General features: G+C 39.5%; 1 long non-coding RNA gene across 1 annotated transcript; it reads left to right on the top strand.

The window, feature by feature from the left end:
• The first annotated feature begins 4,957 nt into the window (after positions 1–4,957).
• Positions 4,958–14,142, top strand: LOC112626722. Its single transcript, XR_003119950.1, has 3 exons — positions 4,958–5,026; positions 11,900–12,945; positions 13,442–14,142. It is a non-coding gene; the product is annotated as an uncharacterized LOC112626722 (long non-coding RNA).
• The last annotated feature ends 581 nt before the right edge of the window (positions 14,143–14,723 follow it).

Below are 14,723 nucleotides of genomic sequence, written 5' to 3' on the forward strand. Positions count from 1 at the left end.
ATAGGTCTGAGAACCAAGGAGTGGAAGCAGGAGTGGACCCACTTATCATTTCCAAAGACATCCTGGGGAACTTTGTGCTTCTTGTCTCTACAACTCTGGGCTCTATGAGATTAGAGGTCTTGGTTCTCAAATGTAGTGTAGCTTGGCGGGAGACACAGCAAGTGTCCCATTGAATTATATACTATGGCTTCCACCAGGGCATTTTGGACTCTTTCTATGAAGAGACCAGCAGGTGAAAAGAAGAGATCATTGACTTTCACCGGCAGGAAGAGATGAGGCTGCCTGTATACAATGGGAGAGGGAGGAAGGAATGTGTATGGATCCCAGGTGATGCCTATGGTCAAGTTTTTCTGTTGTCTTGCCCAATCTTGACTAGCCGTGGGCAACAAATTCCTCCTGACAAGAGTGTGTTTGCCAACAGCTAAGACCTTCTGGAATAAAGATAATAAAGATAATAAAGAGGGGGAATTTAGATTGGATAGTGCAGGTAGGAGAAGATGACTATGGGTTGCCATCTCAAGACAAATGGCGGCACTAGGGACTATATTCCTCCCATTAACTTCTCTCTTCTAAGTATTTCCTCAAGAAGAGGGCCCACAGGAGCCATGGGAAACTGGATCTGTGGAGGACAAGAAATGGACTGTGGCAGTAGCTGAAGGTACACTGCTTAGATGCCCCTTTAAGATAGTCGGCCATGGAAAGCATAGCTGAGTGACAGCTACATAGAGGCCATACTTCCCTTTGACTGCTCCCAGCTGACCACCGAATAAGATGAGGATAGTAGAGCCACTTGTGCCTACCTGATGTGAGGCTACTCTAATGAACAGACCTTGTCTCAGACACTAACTCTCCTTTGTTCTGGCTGGACACAGTATCACAGTTTCTCAGAACTGTGCTGTGGCCTGAAGCTTTTCCTAGGCAGGACTTTCTTTCCTCTCTTCTTTCCCAGGAAGCAGACCTGCATTATATTCTTCTGCTCTCCATTCCTTTACCTTCACAGGCATTTCTCCCAATAAATCTCTTGACTACCTAACCTCATCTTGACATCTCAGAGGATCCAACGTGACGTAAATGCCACAGCATTTCTATTGGAAATAATAGTATGACTTAGCATGGTTTGAATTCATTGTGCTGGACACTTGGGAGACCCTTTTAGTTGAGGGACTGAAGACTTTCAGCCAGAGGAATTTTTTTTTTTTTTTAAACTGAGTCTCGCTGTCACCCAGGCTGGAGTGCAGTGGTGTGATCTCGGCTCATTGCAACCTCCGCCTCCTGAGTTCAAGCAATTCTCCTGGCTCAGTGTCCTGAGTAGCTGGGATTACAGGCATGCGCCACCATGCCCAGCTAATTTTTGTATTTTTAGTAGAGATGGGGTTTCACGATGTTGGTCAGGCTGGTCTCAAGCTCCTGACCTCATGATCCACCCGCCTCGGCCTCCCAAAGTGTTGGGATTACAGGCATGAGCCACTGCGCCTGGCTGGAATTTTTTTTTTTTTTTTTTAAATAGAGACAGGATCTTGCTATGTTGAACAGGCTGGTCTTGAACTTCTGGCCTGCAGCGATCCCTCACCCACACCTCAGCCTCTCAAAGTGCTAGGATAACAGGCATGAGCATTGGCAAATCTGAGGTGCCTGGCCTCAAATTTCTCTCTCTGGAACTCCTATTTTGAATGTTGATCCCCAGGATCAAGCTTCTAATTTTCTTATTTTTTCTCCTCTATTGCCCATATCTTTGTCTTTTAGTTCTGTTTTCTAAAAGAGTTCCTCAACTTTATCATTCAACTTTTAAAACTTAGCTTTCTTACTCGTAATTTCCAAGGGCTCTTTCTTATTTTACAGTTACTTGTTTTCTGTATTATTCTGTTTTCCTTTCATGAATGCACTTTCTGTTCTTATCTAAGGATGTTATTTCTAGTTTTGTCTTTGAAGTGTTTATTTATTCCCTACCTTGTCTCTACTGCCTCTAAGTAGCCTTTTCTGTTTTGTTTTTGTTTTTTTTGGTTTGACTTTTGTGTCTGTCTTTCATGCAAGGAAACTTTTAAAAATGTCTACTGATTCTTGACTATCTGTTCTTATTTAAGAGTGAAGCACTAGCCAGCTAAGTGACAAATCTGTGGGCTTGGGAGGGTTTTAAAAGCACTTATCTAAACATCTAGTAATACAGGTCCCAGGACATTTATGAAGAAAAGGAGACTGAATATTTAAAATAGGTACCATCCTTGGAAATTTTGAGTCTGGGGGTGACCTCTCCTCAGTCTCCTCTTGTCCTGAAATCTGTCACCCTCCTTGGTTCCACGGCAGTGTGTATGGCAGTAAGCTGGCTTTGTCAATGGGAGAAAATCAGATGTCAGTATCTGTTAGAATTCTCTCTGGAGACTTGATCTCTGGAGAGAAGAATCTTACAATCTCCCTCCTGAAGGGTATAAGCCTGGCTGCTGGCTTTTTTGCAGCTGAGATGAGGAGAACATTTGCATCATTCAATATTTTTACTCTGGATTCTAACCCCCATCGTATATTAGAAACCTTCTGGTTCAGTTTTTCCTCCAAAATATTTGTAAAGAAGGGTTTTTGTCATTTTTTTTGGCTATGGGTGAGGACTAAATGCTTATTAAATATATTTTAAATGAATCTCTCTATTTTTATCAGTTGCCTCACCCCAACTAGTGCTCAAAGCCTGGGCACTAGTTTGAGAGTTCATACAGGGCAAAATCAGTTTGCTTCTTGGTGATTTCATTCTCTGCAGGTTCTTACATTTCACATTCTCTGCAGGTTTTTACATTTCACCTTTCTCTATTCTGCTAAGGCCAGAGTCCTCTAGCTGCTTTCTGTCATCATGTATTGTGATGTGCGCTTCTATTTCTCATCTCTTTCCTGACAGGGGAAAGGAGAGATAAGGTCTTTTCTCCATCACCTTAAGCTGAGAGTCTTCCAGGTTATTTTCATGTTTAAAGAGTGCATGCTAATTCATAGCTATCTTGTGCAGAACACGCCAGGAGAGCCTGGCCTAGCAGGGCTGGGAGAACCCACAGGGATGAACAAATGCAGCTGGATTGAAAGACAAGAGCAGAAAGCATGATTGAGCTGGGAAAGAGCTCTTTTCCAAACGGCCTATTCAAAAATGGGATGGGAACTGCAATTGGGTTGAGGTGCACTCAGTCAGCTATAGAGGAAGAAACAGATGTGAGATGCTCTGGCTGAGGCCGAGTCAAGGTGGAAGCAGCTTATTTGAACTCCTGTCCAAGCTATTCTAGTGGCCATGTCAGATCTGCCTTGATGCCACCTGTTCTCAGTATCTTCACGCAAAGTAAGAAGCACAAGCAGTCGAATTCCAGTGTCAGCAAGTGGCCCTCTGTGTACCCTGCAGAAAAAGGCTCCCTACGGAAACGTTAAAGTCACACCTTTGCTCTAGCTCTACTTTGCCCTCATATTTTGTGGATCTTGTCCAACTTGAGCATTTTTCACCTGAAGGATTAAAATAGGGTGTGGTTTATGTGGGGGTAAAATGGCTACAGATTGATCATCATTAAAGCCAAGGAGAGACTTTTTTCATTCAAGCAAAGGGGAGACTTCAAAGTCTGAGAAAGCCAAGGAGGACACCAAATCTACAGACTAACCATAGCAAAAGCACAGGCATGCTGCCCACACAGAAGCATTGGAAATGAGCGTGTTGCCAAGGTAGCTGGAAAGACCCCTTCTATTAGGTTGGCGCAAAAGTAATTGCGGTTTTTGCTATTAAAAGTAATACTTAAAAAAAGTAATACTTCCCTACTCCCCTTGGACTTCCCATGGTAATAGTGACACAATTTTTAAAACGATTTATCTGAACATCTAGTAATACAAGTCCGAGGGCATTTTTGAGGACAAGGAGACGACTGAATATTTGAAATAGGTATCGTCCTTGGAAATCTGGAGCCTGGGGGTGGCCTCTCTTCAACCCCCTCTCATCCTGAAGCCACATGGATGGTTTCTTGTCCCCACCCTTCCCTACACCTTCCCTCTGGCCCTGCTTTTAGGTCTTAAATGGATGAAATTTTCAGCACAGGTGACGCTTTTCCCTCTTGTCCCTCAGGGTGGTTTTTCTGTTGTCTTCGTTTGTTTTCCCCCATGGCTTGTATATTTCAAATAGAACAATTACGTGAGGATGATCAGCCTGGAAGCGCTTTCCAGAGCTGAGTATTTCCAGAACAGAAGTAAGCAGGCTTCTTTCATTCTAAAGTCTACTGTGATTTTTAACAGGATTTCCTTATTTCCTATCAGTTTGTTTATCAAAGACTCTAGCATGGAGTTTATTTAGGAGAAACAAATGACTTTCTAGGTTCCACTACTTGGCTGAGAGGAATTCATGTTTTAGGAAGCCCCAGATGGGAAAACCTTGTTGTTTTCTTCTCTTAAATGATCTGTATTTTCCATTTTTTCTACTTGCTTTTATTTCCCACAATCCAGACTCGCCTTTTCTACTTTGCCTATCCAACGATCTAAAACACTATGTAAAGATTGTGTCTTTACATAAGTCTTGTTGCTTCTTTTAAACATTAGCCATAATCCAAAAAAGAAAAAAGTCTTAGGACTATAGTCCTAACAACACAAATTTTAACCCTGACCAAAGCAATTTCTATTTTAATTTAGATTATTTGAGCTGAATTTGCAGGGCGAAGTGGTCATGGGTAAAACTAACCATTAGTTACCTCAAGCTTGCAACAATGGCAAAGAAATGTCAAGCCATTAATTAAAATGACTCCCACTGCCCCTCCTGGAATCAAGTCATTCCCAGTTAGTCAACATCTGTCACAATCTGTGTAAAAGGGCAGAACACACTGCACCCCAGCACATTAAGTTAGAACACAGAGGTCTTCGGTCACTGCCAGGGTAACTTGTCTGTGGCATGATAGTTGCCAAGTGAAACAGAGCCTTCTCTGTAGGGAGCCCTCCTGGGCTGAGGCTCCTTTTCTTCCCCTTTATTTCTTGCTAGGCTGGCAGGAGCCAGGCTGTGGCCTGCTGACTGCATCTGCCAGATGACTACAAATGTGTGAGTAAACCCATTCTCAAGACCAAGAGAACCTCTCAGCTGAACCAGGCCCAAGTTGCTCACCCGCTGAACTGCCAGTTAAATAAATGGTGGTTGTTTTAATCCACTAAATGCTGGGATGGTTTGTTACACACCAGTAGGAATCAATACAGTATACTTGTCGATCTAGGAATTCCTGTCTTGTCAAATCTGAGAAAATTCTCAGTCATTATCACTTCAAATATTACTTTTTTCCCATTTTCTAGTCACTCATTCCAAAACTCCTAGTGGATGTCTTTTCTGTCATTTCTGGTTCTGTCTTTTGTGATCTTAAACTTTCTTTCATTTTTTTTTTTTCCATTTTTACTTCTGTGTTACATTTTGAGTCATTTCCTTAGTTCCAGTTTGCTTATTTTCTATTCAACCATTAAATATTTCTATTTAGTTTTGAGTTTCAGTGACTGTAAGTTTCATTTATAAAAGAACTATTTGGTTATTTTCTAAATCTGCATTTTGATTTTACATGTTTTTCTGTTTTTTTAATTTGTGTTTTCCTTTGCCCTTGTAAATCATTTAAAATGTACTTATTTTATAATCATCTATGGCTTGATCTATACTTCTTGGGCATTACTTTTTCTGTTAATTTCATGATCTGACCTTCAAGGTGGGTTCCTCCTGTGGTTTGTCATTTTTAGTATGAGCTTATTTTCAGCAGAGATTTCTCCCCTCTGGTGAAGATCTGTATGCCTTGGGTTATGTGATTGTCACTTCACTGTGCCCGCCAGTTTGCTTCTGATGGAGTCCTACAGATATCACCAACTCTCAACCAGCTCTAATATTTCTTGGTATTTCTGCCCACAGTGAAAATTCAGAGCTTATTTCAATGTAGGGCATGGGCTTGGCATGGGCTTTTTCTATATGACCTTTATTATTATTATTATTATTTTATACCTATAGCCTGAGGACACGGGGGCTTTTTTTCCTGATTTGTTTTTGCCAACACTGCAGCCCTCAGGAACTCAGATTTTGCAGAGTGCTCAATTCCAGTTGCCTTCCTTACTCACACCAGAGATGACATTTTATTGGCCTGCAAGGGTGTTAAACTCCCAAGGGTGTTAAAATCCCTGGATCTCCAGGGCCTATCATTGGTCCAAACCCTAGAGAGGCTGCAGTGACATTAGCCCCTACTTACTGCCCAGCCTCTGAGCTCCCTCTTTGTTTCTGGAATCTGGGGATTTCCCTTTCGCTCTGTCTGTAGATGATCGTGCTGGACCCCTATTGACTCCAATAGGAACGGCACCAGGTTCAAGAGGCCAAAGAAGAGACCTGGAGCCAGAAAATGAGACATACGATTTGATTTGGGGGAACTTACACACAGGGATGGACTGGTGGCAGTGGGCTGGATAGGAGAACCACAACTGCTTTCCAACAGCCTGTAGTTCATACAGCACCTTCACTTAGCACCCTCTCTCCAGCAACATCCACGTGGCAACCCCCATTTCCTAGGCTGAGTTATTGCTGTCAGATGTGTTTGCCATTCAGGCTGCTGTATAGAGTATGCTTAAGTTATTGCTGTCAGGTACATCCACCATATATATACATATACATGTACGTATATATGCACATACATGTATGTATGTGTGTACATATTTGTACTTATATACGTGTGTGTGTGTATATATATATATATATATATATATATATATATATAAAACCTTTTCTCTGTGTTTCTCTGTAATAGTAACTGAAGAGGGAATTCTTCTATATAATCTTAGTCCACTATATTGCTGGAAGTTCTCTTCTCCATACTTTTGAGATACGAATTTTACCTTTCAATATTATAAAGCTATAACAAAGCTGCAAATTTTGGGAATTGGTATATGTTTGTTTTTAGAAAAATTGTTAGAAGCATCCCAATAGCAATGGGAGGCTTTAACATACTACCTTGAATCTGTACCAAATAAAGAAAGTAAAAATTAAGCACAAAAGAGGGATCTAATACTATAAACAAGGTAGATTTAATACATATGTATCAAACATAGTAACCTAGAAGCAATGAATATACATTTTCTGATGCTCACTTAACATTAACGACTTTTAAGAAAGCTTTAAATAGCAACAGATAGAGTTGAGTTGCTTTGGCGTATTGCTAAAGGCATCTAACCCACCTGCTTTGTGGGAGGTCATCTGCTTTGAACCTCAACTGTATCCAAGTCAGATTTAAACTCTGTGGGCCATTGGAATTGTCCTCTGAATCATTTCCAACTCTGTAGGATGCATAATAGAGCCACTTTGTTGTTCTGGAATTTAAAGACAGGGTCTTATTCAACTTTGGCTATTTTTGTGCAGTCCATGGATCCTTGAAACAGGACATTCTACTTTACCAATATCTGACTCATAGAAGACCTATATATATACCTACCAGGTGGCTACTACCCAGTAACTCCTACCAATACCATGACATTTGTTTTGAAAACCTTAGCTTATTGCAATATTGCTTATAATTATGAAACATTAGAAACAACTGAAATGCCTATCAAAGAGAGAATTTATAAATAAAATGTAACATATTTACATTCTATTTTGACATGAATTACCGTAATATTCTATTAGGATATGAATTGTTATAATGGCCATTAGAAGGAATGGATTGTTCCCATATATAACATAATATATCCATGCATAAAGTATCTATACAATACCAACACATAACATCATGTAAAGAAAAGAGATTCATGGAATAAAATATACATGTCATTTATATAAATTTTAAAAACACAGAAATAATACACTATATTGTTTAAGACCATATATGTATGTAAAATTAATACCAGTAGACTGATTTGGATATACACTAAATTCATGCTACTTGCTTCTGGAGGTTGCAGTAAAGAACTGGAACTGTGGCTGGGGACATCACTTTTATCTGTTTTATTTAGTTCATTTTTTATAAACAATCCTTGAGGCAAATAATGAGAAGCTGTTAATAAATGTCTATTAGTCTTTTTGCATATTGGTTGCATTTCTCTTTTTGATGACTATATTGAGTAAACTGCACATATTTAAAGCGCACATGGGATAAGTTTTGACAAGTGTATATACCCATGGAACCTTTACCACAGTCAAGACAATGAACATTTGTTACCTCCAACAGTTTTCTCAGGCCCTTTTGTAATCCATTTTTTCCTTGGACAACCACTGATTTGTTTTCTATCACTATAGATTAGTTTTATATAAACTCATCTATTTATATAAATCCCATTTATATAAATGGCATCCCATAGTAGGTACTCTTCTGGTTGTGGGGGGATGTCTATCTGCCTTAATTCGGTAATTTCTCGAGATAAAAACAATTTTAAAAATCTCAGAACTGCTGAAAACAATCTGGGGCATATAATCTGTGATTATATTCCCCCCTTTCAGAAAGGGGGAAAGGAGGGAATCTGTGGAAAGCAGGTACCATTTGGGATAGATTGCCAAGCAGGAAGAATAAGCACACTTATTATAATGGCTTCCACATTCCCCAAATTATTTCCTTCATGTAATCTTTTTTTTTTCATTTTGTGACAGTGTCTGAAACTGCACGGATGAGAGTCTTTTGGATAAGTAAGCTACCCATTTAAAAACAGACGCTTTGCTCAGAATTTACTCATGGCAGCTGGTTCAAGTAGAAGCTTGTCATCCTAACCCTCACCCAAACTTAGCTTCATTAAGGAAATGCGTGTTTGGATCATAAGCGAGAGGAGCTAAGATGTATTGAGGCATGGAGAATTGGGGACTGTAGGAAGATCTGAGAAGGCAGCACCCTAGGAGACTTCGGGGGACAATAGGATATCGGGAAGCAGGACCCAAGGAGGTAGGGAGGGCCAGAAAAGAATGTGAGAAGACACCCAGAGTTAATAGCCATCCCTTTCCTAATATTCCCTATGGGCGGCTCCCTGATGAGAAACTGGAGGAAGAAATTCCCATCTTCTTGCATCTTCTATTCTCAACATCAGAAAACTCCTATTCTTGAAATTCCACCTCATATCATTATTGCTCTGTGGATTAAACTGGCTCTTGTTTGCTAGGCTTAGAGTCCAAATACAAGATATAACATTGATTCTGTGGAGAAACGTGCCCAAATACCAAATAATTGATCTACAAAGAAATTCTGAAACATAACCTGTTATACGCCAGGGATTTCTTACATGTGTAAATCTTTGTAACAATGAACTATGTTCTAATGGAAATATTTTCACAGATATAATTCTTAATCTATAGCCAATATCAGTCATTAAAACATACTGTTCAGTCTTGGGGCCTATAGGTGAAAGATGTTGTGAAGACATTGGAAAGGAGCCAGGGGAGACAAAGTAACTCATGAAAGGTTTTGAAAAATAGCCCTTCAGGGAAATGTCTACATTCATTCCGAGGACAGAGGTGTGAGTATCAGTCTTCAAACTGTAAAAGGATGTTACATTATTGACATCAAGTCTTTTTTTCTTCTTGTCTACAGAGGGCAATATGAGAGGAAATGAGTTTAAACTGCAGCAGAGGGGATTTAGGCTAGTCAGGTGTCCCCAGCTTGAAGATGAGAGGTGCATTCTCAAGCTCCCAAGCCTCAATCTCATAAGGGAGTAGGTCCTTCTTGAGGAATTTTTTTTTTTTTTTTCGCTCTGATCAGTGGCAGGCCAAGTTCACACAGCCCTGGTCTGCTTGAAGTTGTTTGCATACATTAGTGTTTGCGAAACTAAGTTCTGTCCAAGAACAGAAAATGTTTCATGGCTACATGGAGGGTAAAGAAAACGTGAAGTTGCCTCATACGAGAAGAATCCAGACATGAGAAATCTCAGCCTTTGGTCCATCATTTTGTCAATCTGCTCAAAAGAGCATGGATTCACAGGAGAAGTGTCCAGGAGGAGGGTGGTGCCAGCCCCACTGCTCCGAGGGCAGTTGGACCACATCTCAGGCACTGGGTCGAGGTCTTGGCAGTCAGGATGTCTCCAGGGGCTGTTGAGAAATTGGAGTGCCTCCAGAGGGGAGCAACGGGGACAGAGGAATCTGGAAACTGGGTCAAAGAAGGAGCAGTTGAAGGAACCACATGTGTTGGCCTGAGGAAGATAAGTTGCAGTGGGGACGAGAAGCTGTTTTCAAATATTTGAAGTGCTGTCAGGTGAAAGAGCAATGAAAATTGTGTGGCTCCAAACGGTAAACCCGGGACCCATGAGTACGGGTGACAGGGACGGTGTCCGCTGAAAAGAAGGAAGCATTTTATAATCATTAAAGATGTTCAAAGTAGATGGTGGTACTTCGTGATATAGAAAATGTTGGTATGAAGACTAGATATATATAAAAATGTTGGAGGAAGAATTTTTGAGCTTTTTTTTTTTTTTATCTCACCAAGCAAACGAAACTTTTTGGAGAGAGATGACCTAGCAAAAGATTTTTTCTCTTGGTGATCGGGAAAGGCAGTCTTTGCAGACCGAACCACTAGAGGGAGTCAGGGCAGCAGCGTTGCAAGGCCGCCGTCCATTCTCTTCACCGAAGCAGCAACTGATACCCAGGCCTGGCTCTCCGGTTCTAAGTTCCCCTGATTTCAATATCACCCCCATGAATCTTTCTGAAATGTTTACATCTGATTAAATTCTTTAATGTCTGAGAGACCTCTGTGTGTAGAGAGGCACAATCACTGCTATTTGTTGTCTGTTTACATCTTTATTTATTAATTATATAATAAACAGTATTCTCCTTAAAATTCAAATACTCCTTAAATGACTAAAAATGAAAACTTATGCATTTAACAAATGTGACATTTTCCAAATGTTTAAATATTAGTTTATAAACTAAATGAATTATCCTAAATATATGTAATATATAGTATATAATATATACTTCTAAAATCACAAATATCCTATATCTAAGTCTTTTAAATGCTACAAATGCCTTAAAAGCAGAAACACACAAATGAATAATCACTATGATACATATACAAAGTGATACATACACAAAGTGATGAAATATAGCTAAAAAGATTTCCAAGCAAAGTGTTGAAGGTACCACCTGGTTTCTTCTTGGTGCTTATAGTAAAATGCAAGAGGAGAGTGATAAATTGAGGGAAGAACTGTTAAACAAAAAGGAATCAGGACTTGATGATTCTGAAAATTCTCAGTCTCTCCAGATGGCAAAAGATGTTAAAATTAAGAAATTACTTTTGAACGTGTGGCATAGAGATAAGTCCTGGCCTAGAGAAAAAGCTAAGTAGTGATTGTACAAGCTTTTGTTAAAATCTCAGGAAGATTAAGGGATCAGAGTAGCATGCAGTCATACAAAGGGCCCTCTCCAGAGATTAATTGTGTATCTCACGGAACCTCTTAAATAACAGGGCCTTTTGGAAGCTTAATTGAGTTATCTTTCAACCTTCTCAGCAGGAACTCAAGGTAGAGGAGGGCCTAAGTCCAAAAGAACCTTGGATGTGGCCTTTGTGTAAAGGGAAATTTACTGGAGACCCACAAAGTATTTAAGAAAAGTATTTCAGCAAAAACACTGCCAACTTAAACTGAAAGGGACAGAAAGAGTACAAAATGAAAGGAGGCTGTTAGATCTCCAAAATTCTACTGGCAGGAAGCAAAATGATAAAACTACTCAGCTGCAAACATGTGCTACTTTTCATGAAAAAAGGAAAGATGACTCAGAGGGTGGAACTAAGAGCTATGGTGAATTATTCCCAACCCTTGAAATCTAATCAAAGAATTCTGACTGAAGTTTGCTAGGTTGGATTTTAAAACTACTTTGGACTGTAACTCCTTTTTATCTTCCATTGCCCACCTCTCCTTCTCTTTTTAACTAGAAATGTCAATAACTATTTTACTATATTCATTCCTTCGTTGTGGGAGCAAGATGATTTGTCTTTAGTTTTATAGATTGAGAGGAACTGTGCTCAAGGAGCCTCATGCATACCTGGACCTGATTTAAATGATGAGATGCTGGACTTCAAGCAGATGCTGTCATGATATGAGGTTCTCAGGGACCTTGGGAAATAGTAAATGTATTTTGCATGTGAGAGGGACACAAATCATTGGAGGCCAAAGGGGTGAACCGAGGACAGATGCTAGGGTAGCTCCCACAATCTCCACCTCCTGGTTTCACCCTTGTGGGATCTCTCCATGAGTGTGGATGGAACCTGTGATTTGCTTCTAACTAGTAGAATTTGGCAAAAATGATGAGATATATGTGATTATGTTTACATGATTATATTATATAAGATTCTGAGTACATTGAGCTGCATAGAGAGAGCACGGGGGCAAGTGAGAGCCAGGTGGGCACTGGACAACCCTCTGCCTCACTGAGGAAAAATAACTAAACAAGGGCAAAAGAGATCCATGGAACCTGAGAGGCAAAGTGTTATTATATGCATTATTTGGCAAACTTGTCAGGAGGCGCATAAGAAGAAGCACCCAGATGGTTCAGTCAACTTCTCAGTTTTCTGGGAAGTGCTCAGAGAGGTGCAAGACCATGTCTGCTAAAGAGAAAGGGAAATTTGAAGACATGGCAAAGGCGAACAAGGCTCGTTATGAAAGATAAACGAAAACCTATATCCCTCCTAAAGATCCCCTTTAGGACAAAAAAGTAGTTCAAGGATCCCAACGCACCCAGGAGGCATTCTTTGGCAGTTTTCTTGTTCTGTTCTGAGTATTGCCCAAAAATCAAAGGAGAACATCCTGGCCTATCCATTGGTGAGTTGTAAAGAAATTGGGAGAGATGTGGAAGGGCACTGCCGCAGATAATAAGCAGCCTTATGAAGAGAAGGCTGTGAAGCTGAAGGAAAAATATGAAAAGGATATTGCTGCATACTGAGCTAAAGGAAAGCCTGATGCAGCAAAAAAGGGAGTTGTCAAGGCTGAAAAAAAGCAAGAAAAGGAAGAAGAGGAAGATGAAGGTGATGATGATGATGATAATGAGTAAGTTGGTTCTAGCACAGTTTTTTTTTCTTGTCTAGAAAACATTTAAACCCCTGTTAACAACTCCTTTTAAAGAGAGATATTGAGATGTAAGGCTGTGTAACATTTGTTTTTAAACTGTGCAGTGTCTTTTTTGTATAGTGAACACACTACTGAATGTGGCTTTAGATAGCACTGTCCTGGTGTATTTTCAATAGGCACTAACCTTGCCTGATACAGTATGGGGATTGTAAACTGGCAAGGAAATTTAAAGCAGGTTCTTCTTGGTGCACAGCACAAATTAGTATACATGAGGATGGTAGATTTTTTTATTTTCACTTGTCTCTGATGCAGCTTATATGAAATAATTGTTTTTTTTTTAAGTGAATACCACTCTGTAATTGCCAAAAAAAAAAAAAAATTGCAGCTGTTTTGTTGACATTCTGAATTCTGAATGCTTCTAAATAAATACAATTTTTTTATCAGTAAACAAAAATGTTCTAATTCATCTTTCCAGAAGATTCTGTCTCGCTTGCTGACTTTGAAAAAGCAAGTGGCCATGTGAAGAGGGCCATATAGCATAGGAGCTGAAGGCAGCCTCCAACTGACAGCAAGAAAATGAGGTCCTCAATCTGACAACCTGCAAGAAAAGTGAATGCTGTAAAAGCCACATGAGCTTGGGAGCAGATCTGACCCTAGCCAAATCTCTGAAGTCCACAGGCAGGAAATGAAGACCAGAAAAAGGTTATTGTCTCATGAATATGAGTCAGACTCCACAGAAGCTAGAGTCCTTCATTATGGAGCTAAACACACACACCTGGCTTAGGAGTCAGAAAAACTCAAGGAGAATTCAGGGAAGTAGAGAAATTGCAAGCTCAGATGCTGCTTCATACCAAAGAAGCAAGTCAGCAGATCAGCAACAATGTGTATCAGCTCCAAAATAACTTACACAGGTACCAAGACAAGACATTATATACACTTATATAGTCAAATACTTTAAAACTGTTAACAAACTTGCTACAATTGTCTCATTTGTCTTTTAACCTTAATATCACAGATCAAGTTTGTAATCTCAAAAGTTCACCCTGGCTGCTGTATGGAGTATTCTCTTATCTGCTCATGTTACATTGTGCTTATTCATTCATCAGTTAATGGAAATTTGGGTTGTTTCCTGATTTTGACTGTAATGAATAATGTTGCTGTAAACATTTGTATACAGTTTTGTGTGGACATGCTTTTCTTTCTCTTGGGTAGGTTCCTATGAATGGAATCACTAGATTGTATGGTAAATGTGTGTTTAACTTTTAAAGAAACTGTCAAACCGTTTTCTAACATGAACGGGCCATTTTACATTCTTATCAACAGTATATGAGGGTTTCCATTTTTCCACATCCTCACCAACATTTGGTGTTGTCTCTCTTTTACATCATAATTATTTTAGTGGGGATGTAGTGATATCTTATTGTGGATTTAATTTGTGTCTCCCTAATGACTAATGATATTGTGCATCTTTCCATATGCTTGTTAGCCATTTATGTACCTTCTATAGTGAAATGGCTATTCAAATCTTTTGCCCATTTAAAAATCGACTTGTTTTTCTTATTAGTCAGTTGTAAGAGTTTTTTCTTTATTCTGTACAAAAGTTCTTTATCAAGTCTATGATTTTTAAATATTTTCTCGGCCTAGAGCTTGTCTTTAAACATTTTTTTCTTAATGATCTTTTGAAGTGCAAAAGTTTCATTTTGATGAAGTCTAATGTATTATTTCTTCCTTTAACTGTCATGATTTTTGTGTCATAT

The sequence above is a fragment of the Theropithecus gelada genome, chromosome 6 (assembly GCF_003255815.1).
Source record: "Theropithecus gelada isolate Dixy chromosome 6, Tgel_1.0, whole genome shotgun sequence".
In the NCBI taxonomy this organism is placed as follows: domain Eukaryota; kingdom Metazoa; phylum Chordata; class Mammalia; order Primates; family Cercopithecidae; genus Theropithecus; species Theropithecus gelada.